The 9610-nt window shown below is 44.0% G+C and overlaps 1 long non-coding RNA gene across 1 annotated transcript; it reads right to left on the bottom strand.

Annotated features, from left to right (window-relative positions):
• Positions 1 to 265: 265 nt before the first annotated feature.
• On the bottom strand, positions 266 to 7458 carry LOC101020937. Its single transcript, XR_002519701.2, has 2 exons — positions 3353 to 7458; positions 266 to 1829 (listed from the first exon to the last, which is right to left on the bottom strand). It is a non-coding gene; the product is annotated as an uncharacterized LOC101020937 (long non-coding RNA).
• Positions 7459 to 9610: the final 2152 nt, after the last annotated feature.

The following is a 9610-nucleotide window of genomic DNA, read 5'->3' on the forward strand; positions in this document are numbered from 1 at the left end:
TGTTCAGGACAAGTACATATATGTTCTGAGGGGATCTTCTGGGATAATCTATGATAAGGGTAGAGGATGGGGAGGGCTGATCCCTATGTCTTACAAAGATCCTAAGAACTAGAGCTGCAGGTAGGCCAGCTCAGTGAGAGGGAGAAGAGATTCTGGAGCCAATCCTACAGGGGATGGTCTTCAATAACAGAAATATTCATATGACCTACTAAATATACCCTAAGAAAACTTACGGTTTTGGAAATTCCTAAAGGGGCTTATGTCCTTTTTTTTTTTTTTTTTTTTTTTTTTTTGTAGTGATGGAATCTCACTCACTATGTGGAGGAGGATGGTCTCAAACTCCTGGCCTCAAGAAATCCTCATGCCTTAGCCTCCCAAAGTATTAGGTATTATAGGCATGAGTCACCACACCTGGCACCTAAGAATGTATGGTTTTGGAAATTCCTCCCATCTCTGTCTGCAGAAATAAAGTTATAAATTTGGCCATGGCTTGAGATTTTAAGTCTGTTTCTGAGCATTCTGGAGGTTTTGAATGGGAATTTAGGAGAGTGGGGTCATGGAATATTACCTGAGATCATTTTAAACAGAGACTCCCAGGAATAATTTCATAATAATAAAAGTAGGCTCTTCCCAAATATTAATGCTAACAAAAGTCTCATGTACATCTTGTTAAATACAAATTATTAGGCACCAACACAAGTTTCTGATTCAGTAGGTCTAGATTGGCAAATTGCATTTTTAACAAGGCGCTCAGCAAGGCCCTTACTTCAGTGATAAATAAAATACAAATTGGTCTCCATGGACAAATTAATGAATGAGCATATGTCTGTTGACTCTCTCTGAATAAGAAGAGTCTTTCTGGAGCACGGGCGTCTCTGTGACTCACTGTGAGTTTATGTATTCACGGAAGCATCACACTGGGGAGATGGACACACCCTGGGAGAGACTGGATAAGGCACCTGGCAGTGAACCCTTGCACAGGACACTGGGGCAAGGAGGCTCCCTGCTCATGGTGTTGACATTCCCACCCTCTCACCTTCTCTCCTGCCTCTAAGGGCTGAATCGTTCTGAGTATGTAAAGCGGTTTTAGTTGTACCTCCTTATGGGTTTAAATCACTGTGGAATTGCCACTACCCATGTATGGCACATAGTAATGATCAGAGTCATCATCTACTGAGTTCCCGTGACGGTGAGGGCAGCTTTGTTCCCAAGGATGGAGCCAGAGAAGCGCCCAGGGACCCCAGAAGGGCAGGTGTTTGGGCTGCAGATGAGTATATGTGGAACCTGGCCTGGGGTCTGCTGGTACCAGCTGGGGTAGTGACTGGTAGAGACTGAGCCAGAGCTCAGGGCACAGGTGAGTGTGACCGTCCCTCCAGGAGGCCCTAAGAGTGATGGCTCCTGGGTCACCACAGACTAAGAATCCACCCCTAAAACCAACAAGAGACACAGAGTTATGGTCATGGGGATAAGGGTAACCTGGACCCTGCTTTTTTCGGTCCCTCCAGGGATGCAGAGAGTCCCTTCCCCTGACCTGGGGAGCATTTTCTTCCCTCCGCAATGAAATGATTGCTGCTTTCTTTGGGAGTGAGTAGCAGGGCCTCCTTCCTCCAGCAGAGGGCCCACTGGGAATCCACAGAGCTCTGTCTGGGGTGGGCTCTCTAACCACGTCCCAAGGCAGGGTCTGACTCAGTCCGGGGCGTTGTCTTCAGGAACCTCAGTGTGGGGCCCAGGGCTGAGGGGACCTGTGCACGGAGCAGCACTGCCAGGCTGGGGGCAGACTCTCTCACGCACTAAGAAGCCATCAGTGGTAAGGAGGACCTCCAACAGAACTGCAGATTTTGAAGAGAAAGAGAATAAATTTACCATTACATTATGGGATTTATCCCAACATCAAAAACAGCAAACTAGGAAAACACGCACCACATAACCGGAAATAGAAATGGCACTGTGTGTGAACAAGTTAGTGTGAATATCATGGAGCAGCTTAAAACACCTGATGCAGTGAATCCCTCAGCAGTTCCTCCATCAACGGAGTTTCCTTTCTTAAAATGAGTGTTGGAGAGAAGGGATAAATTGGTGGCACACAGGATTTTTATGGTAGAACTATTCTGTAGGACACATAATGGTGGATATGAGACACTAAGCATTTCTCAGAACTCTTAGAGTGCATAATGCAAAGCTGAAGCCTAATGTAGGTTATAGATTTTAGTTAATAACTATTATTATTTGTCAATTATAATAATAATGATTATTTGTCAATTATATTTGTCAATTATAATTATTATTTGTGAATTATAACAAACATACCACACCAATGCAAGATGTTAAAATAAGAGAAACTGGGTGACCACAGTCTGAGAATGCTTAGAAACTTTGTGTGCTCTCTGCCGAATTTCTGTAAGCTTAAAACTTCTCTAAAAATAGACTATTAATTAAAAAGATTGAGTGTTCGCTTTTCCATCAATTATAAAAATTACCATGAAATCAAATGATCTTTTTTGACAATATTTGCAGAGTCAAATTCAGTTGAATTTTGCTTTGAAAGAGGGTTTTCTTTAAAAAACATAATAAATCCATTAATGTGCACACACACAGACACACACAGTCACACATACACATATACACACACAGAGACGACATGCACATATACACAGATACATGCACACACACACACACACACACAAGCCCAGGCACACAGGCACGTACACACACATATAGACAGACATGCACCATCACACATACACATGTGCACACATGTAGAGTCACACAAGCACACATACATAGATGCACACTCACACATATGTCCTCACATGATTCCAAAACAGAGCAATGTCCTGCATGTGTCCAGTCAGGCCTTCCTCCCACAGCACAACAGGGTCAGTGGAAAAGCCCCTTTGCTTCTTCCTCTCAGTCCACCCACTGTTGGGTGCAGAGGCCATGGCCATGCTTACAAGAACCCACAGGCCAGCCAGGCGCAGTGGCTCATGCCTGTAATCCCAGCACTTTGGGAGGCTGAGGCAGGCGGATCATCTGAGGTCAGGAGTTGGAAACCAGCCTGGCCAACATGGTGAAACCCCGTCTCTAATTTTAATAAAAAGAAAACAATTAGCCAGGCATGGTGGCGGGTGCCTGTAATCCCAGCTACTTGGGAGGCTGAGGCAGGAGAATCGCTTGAATTCAGGAGGAGGAGGTTGCAGTGAGCCAAGATTGCACCACTGCACTCTAGCCTGGGTGACAGAGTGATACTGTCTCAAAAAAAAAAAAAAACCCACAGGCCAACGCTGAACAGGCTCAGGCTCAGGAGGTGGTACTATGGAACCATCTGAAAGACACACAGGAATGTTGAGCTCACCTCTATTTTCACCACAGAAACAGGAGTCATGTGCGCACAACCTCCTAGATGGGCCAATGGTCCTCAACCTTGCGTGTCTCAAGATAATCTGTGGAGCTTCATAAATGTATAGATCCTTGGGTGAAACTTCTGATTCAGGAGGTCAGGTACAGCACAGATTTCTGTAGTACAGAAAATAAAAGTTCTTCAGATGGTTCTGCTGTTGAGCCAAGATGTATAAATCACTGAAATAAGCCATTGGAAAACATGATTGATTTTAATCATGTTTTGGATAAGGATTTAGGAGATGCCCTGAGGTGCTCCCTCTTCCAGAACCTTATTCTTTTCTTTATAGGCATGTGCTATGCTTGGTAATTTCACATTAACTTGTTTTGTGTCTGTCTCCCTCACTAGAATGTCAGCTTCTTAAGGGCAAGCACTGTGGCTGCTGTATTCACACCAATACTCCTGGTACCAGTATCTGGGAAAGCCTAGTGCTCAATAAATATTCAGTGAATGAATGACAAGGAACTGACTTTATGTACTTTTCATTGTCTTGTATTTCAGATAGTGACTATATTTTGTTTTCTGTGAAATAGATGCAAGCGTCCAAGTGTGGTGGGAAAATCTACAAACACTATCACACACAGAGACAAGTGCACACACACAGCAGTGACTGATGAAAGCTTAGGTGAGCTCTTAGTTCTCAAGGCTGTAGACTGAGGGAAAGGAGAGGAAGCAATTTGGGGGCATGTGTGTGCAACCCTTCTCCTCACTGGGTTGCAGGTGAGGGCATCGTGAGGCCAGCACCTCTAGCCTGGAACACTGATCCAGGACCCCTCAGTGTCTGGGGCTCCAGGCCCCACCCTGTCTTCTCAGGACTCTAAGCACATCTACTTCCAGGTATTTTCAGCTGCCACACCCAAGAGGAATGGAATTTTCCCCCTCCCTTTCTGAGGCTGACTTTTAAAACATTGGACTTGTGGATTCTAAGGCTCTCCCTGAAATACCTGTTCTGACTGGATTTGAGAGGGTGGGGAGGAGAAGGGATCCTCCCTCACTAAATTTCACGGCTGCCCTCCTCATGCAATACAGGCCACGGCCTGGAGATGGGCAACAGTGATGGAGAGAAGCAGTGGCAGTCCAAAATGAATTTGTGAAGACATGCACATACATGCACACACATGCACACACACGCACACTTGCACATGCATGCACATGCACACATACCCCACTGAAAGAGAAAGGAATGTGACCTGTGGGCTGGTCTCTGGACTGGGAGGTCCTGAGGCTGACCCTATGGGAATCAGTAAGGAGGTGCTGCTGCTGCTCAGGCTTCTGCCTGGAAGCACCTTCTGCAGGACTGATGCTCCCCAGAGACTGGGAAAGGATCAGTAGCTACCTCCTCCCCTGACTGCCTGAGAACGCCCAAGGCTTGTTATAGAATCGAACTGGGGTCTGCTTGCCCAGTGCAGTAAAACCAGATACCTACACTGAGAGTTTTGCAGTGAATAGAAAGGAAGGCATTTATTGCAGAGCACCAAGCAAGGAGAATCTGGTGGACTCCTGCTTAAAACGTAAACTCCCTGATGGCTTGTAGATAAAGCTTTTTAAAACTAGGAGTACATTTCAGGAAAGCAGAAGCTACAGGCAAAACCACAAATCAATACACAGAAGTTACACATTGTTTTTGGCCCCAAAGGGTGGGATATCTTGAAGCAGGGGCTTACAAGTCATAGGTAGATTCAAAGATCTTCTAATTTGCAGTTGACTAAAATAGAGAAGCTTTGTTTAAACATTTGGGGTCAGGAGAAGAATGTTAACTGGTTGTGAGGAGTGCCTTTCTCTAAATCCCTCGGGAAGAAACTTAGAACCAAAAATGGTAGTTAAAGTTTAGTCTTCACTTCTCCTTTATCTGGGGAAATATGTCAATGGATCCTTTCTGTGGGGTCCTCAGTGAGGGTCCAAGCCTCTGAAAGACAACTTAGGGACATATGCTAAGAGATTATCATTGGTTTCTGTAGGGAAAACTAATATCTCTGGGACTCTAACTTCTTTAGCTATTGTTTTAGCCTACTGTTGCCTTCTTGTTTAACAAGTCACTTATTTACTTGTTGGAGATTGCGAAGTGCCTGGAATTGCCCTCAGAGGAACTCAAGATTTTCCTTTATTTCTGTGTTTGGGGTCTGCAGGCCCCTTAAAAAGGGGGTTCTTGCTTTCTCTCACATCCCTTACTCCAGGTTAACAAAGTCAAGAATCTGAGAAAAAGGCAATGAAAATAAAACTTCTGTGTGTCTCACTTGGGAAGAATCAACTGTGCAGCTCCAGAAGTCACAGCTGCTCTCAGGTGAGCTTCCTTCCTGAGCTCTCTCCCTGAGCTGCTCCAGGGCAGCTGTCCCCATCCTGAGGACTAGAATCCCACCCCGTGAGACACACCAGGCCACTTGCTAATTCCCTGGGAGGTCTTACACTTCCCCTGCAGGCTTCATCTCTGGAAACTCTTCCCTCACCCCGCCCTCTCTCAAAGTGCCCTCTGCCCCAACCACGTGGCCAGTTGCTTCTCTTCTATACTGGATCCACTGAAGTCTCAATGAACTGCTCCTTTGCCCACACACCTCTCACTTCTGCTGTCACACTGAGCCCCCTCTAGTGCCCCCTGTGTGGCTGTGAATATTCCACCAGACTGAGTCTGGTTGAAGTCCACTGTGGGATTCTGCCCCTTCTCCCTGAGCCTGGCTCAGCAATGGCTGCATGGCAGACACTATGTGTCCACCCATCAGTAAGGGGTCCTGATCCAGACACCAAGAGAGGGTTCTTGGATCTTGCACAAGAAAGAATTCAGGAAGAGTTCACAGAGTAACATGAAAGCAAGTTTATTAAGAAAGTAAAGGAATGAAAGAATGGCTACTCCATAGGCAGAACAGGGCATTTCCAAAAGCAAGAGGAGGAACATGCCCACCTTAGGTGCAATGCCTGTTTATGTACAAGAGAACAAAGCAAAAAAATCATGGGGGAGATGTGCTCCACTACAAGGGCTCATGACAAAACAGTGTTCATCTTGTGTAACTACTGTCTTCTACAAGAATCTATATTTTTATCTTTAAAGCAAAATATTCTTAAACTAAGAACTAAGAGGGCTCTTGTTCTTAAGATACTGGGACATCAGGACATTTCCTGAGTCTGTTGAGTCCTGCATCTGTTTAGTAAGTATTATTAATCTGTTCCCTTAACTACAAACATCTTGTGACTAAGAATGCCTAACCCCTTGAGAATGCACCCCAGCAGGTCTCAGTCTCATTTTACCCACCCCCTATTCAAGATAGAGTCACTCTGGTTCCAACATCTCTGACAAATCAACGCCCAATCCTCAGCTGCTTCCTCACCAGTTCCCAGAGCTCAAGGAGAAGCACAGGGGATTAATCCCCTCACACCATTAGGTCTTCCCTCCACACAACCTTCCTATAGTCCAGAACAAATTAGTTTATTAAAGGACTCAGAGATCCACATCCTAGGTGGTTCCATTTACAGCCTGATAACTATAAAGTAAAACTTTAAGCCTTCCAATTGACTGATGGACCCTCCTCTTGGCCAAGGGCATTCCAAAGTTAACCAGAAAAATGAGTTCAGGCCATGATGGGAAGCTGGAGTCGAACATGGCTTATTACGCCTTCCTCCCTTTTGGAATTCAGGCACAGCTGACCAGCATGAACACTAACACAGAGACCTTAAGACTGATAGAACAGACTCTTTAAGTCTGATGAGAAACATTTACAATCCATTCTGTCTGAAATCAGTTACCTGCAGGCTTCATCTGCATAAAAGCTTGGTCTCCAAAACTCTTAACCTAGACATTCCTTTATTTTGATTCCAGGTCTTTAAATAATGACTTAACCAATGGCCAGTCAGAAAATCCTCAAATTCACCTATGACCTGGAAGTCACTCCCCACCTTTCCAGTTGTCCCACCTTTCCAGATAGAACCAATGTACACCTTACATGTACTTATTGATGTCTCATGTTTCCCTAAAGTGTATAAAACCACACTGTAGGCTGGGCGCAGTGGCTCACACCTGTAATCTCAGCACTTTGGGAGGCCAAGGCAGGTGGATCACCTGAGGTCAGGAGTTCGAGATCAGCCTGGCCAACGCAGTGAAACCCCGTCTCTACTAAAAATACAAAACTTAGCTGGGCATGGTGGGTGCCTGTAATCCCAGCTACTCAGGAGGCTGAGATAGGAGAATTGCATGAACCCAGGAGGCAGAGGTTGCAGTGAGCTGAGATGACGCCATTGTACTCTAGCCTGGGCGACAAGAGTGAAACTCCGTCTCAAAAAGTAAAATAAAATAAAATAAGATAAAATAAAATAAAATACCACACTGCGTCCTAACTACCTTGGGCGCTTGTTCTCAGGATCTCCTGGGGCTGTGTCACAGGTCATTGGTCACCCATCTTTGGCTCAGAATGAACTCTTTAAGTACTTTACAGGGCTTGACTCTTCATGGACAGGACTAAACTCTTTTTTTTCTTGCCCAAATTCCTATCTAACGGACCTACAAACTATAACATCTAGTTAGGCAGATTTGTATTAATCTGGTACGATGTGACTTACTTTCCAACCTGACTCTGGTATAGCATCACATGACAGATAGCAGACCCTGAAGGAAATAAAAATATATAACCCCAAAATATACTTTTCTATATTTTGAAATGGCCCTGCAAACTGTTTTTGTAGGAAATTTGCGTCTTTCGAGAATCTCCATTCATGCAGCCAGGCCTTCCCTTTCTAGGCTTTTCCTGGATCTAGGAGAGAACCCAACATATTTTAAGGTCTGAAAGGAGACAGTCACCATTTATCCTCTCTGAGGGATGCCACCTATGAGGCTTCATCTGCATAACAAGAATCTTGGCTCCATAACCCGCTAATCTTAACTCAGGTATTCCTTTCTAGTAACTTCAAGTCTTTAGATAATAGCTTAACTCTCTCAACCAACTGTCCACTAAAGTATCCTCAAAACCCACCTATGACTCGAAAGCACTGCCCCTCTCCACCAGTAGGAGATATTCTGCCTTTTTTAAATGAACCAATGCATACCTTCCATGTATTTATTTATGACTCCACATGCAATTCCTGTCTCCCTGAAATGTATAAAGCAAACTGTAACCTCACCACCATAGGCATGCTTTCTCAGGACCTGGTGAGACTGTGTAACCCCAGGGTGCAGTCACTCATATTGGCTCAGAATTAACCTCTTTAAATGTATTTTGACATTAACCTCTTTAAATGGATTTTACTTTTTTCCTTGAGCTCAGCCACACAGAGGCATATATATCTCTTGCTACCTGATCTAGTGATTTTGGCAAGTTTTCCTCTTTGTAGCTCCTCTGTGACAGTATGAAGGCCTGTCCTGAAGAAGCCTCAGATTTATCTGTGCTTGCAAGTATCTCTATGAGTCAGGTGAATTTCTCTCCTCTTGAGGTCCCAAGATAACTGGAGGCGCCTCGGCCTGTCAGAAAGTGACATTCTTTGTTCACCACAGGTCAGGAACACTGTACAGGTACTGCATAGATAAGGTATGTGGCTAGTTTTCTAAAGGGCTTTTATTGGCCTTATATGTCAACTTTGATTCCATAAAGCAGTCTGTTTATAATCAAAAGCATGCCATTCCAGTCAAAGCCTTGGTAAAATAACTACTGTGCTATTACAAAAGAAAATAGGTTTATATTGTACTTATGCAAATAACTATATTGCTATAATTTAAGAGTACTCACAAATTGTTTTCAAATTCTAGATAAATCAGGTAGACACAAAGAAATATGCTCCAAATTTTGCTCACAGGACTATAATTTATTCAATTGTTAAAAGCTGTAAATAGCTCCAAAGAAAAAGAAGTTTTCTTGACTCTAAAAACAACAGAAGGAATCAGAAACATTCAAAGCAGAAAACGTGACAAAAGATTACATGTTTTTACTGGTTTAGTCTATGCTATTAACTCTTCATAGCACGGATATTGAGCCAGCAGTCCTTATGAATATATTAGCTTTCTACAACAGCCCTAGAAGTTTTTTCTTCTGTTTCAATGGCACCATTTTTAAATTTAATTTTATTTTTTCTTTATTTTTCTTTTTTATTGCAAACAGGGTCTCACTCATTTTGCCCAGGCTTAAGTGCAATGCCAAGATCTCATCTCACTGCAACTTCTGCATTCCAGGCTCAAACGGTCCTCCCACCTCAGCCTCATGACTAGCTAGGACTACGGGCATGTGCCACCACACTTCGCTA

This window comes from Papio anubis, chromosome 8 (genome assembly GCF_008728515.1).
Source record: "Papio anubis isolate 15944 chromosome 8, Panubis1.0, whole genome shotgun sequence".
Classification (NCBI taxonomy): domain Eukaryota; kingdom Metazoa; phylum Chordata; class Mammalia; order Primates; family Cercopithecidae; genus Papio; species Papio anubis.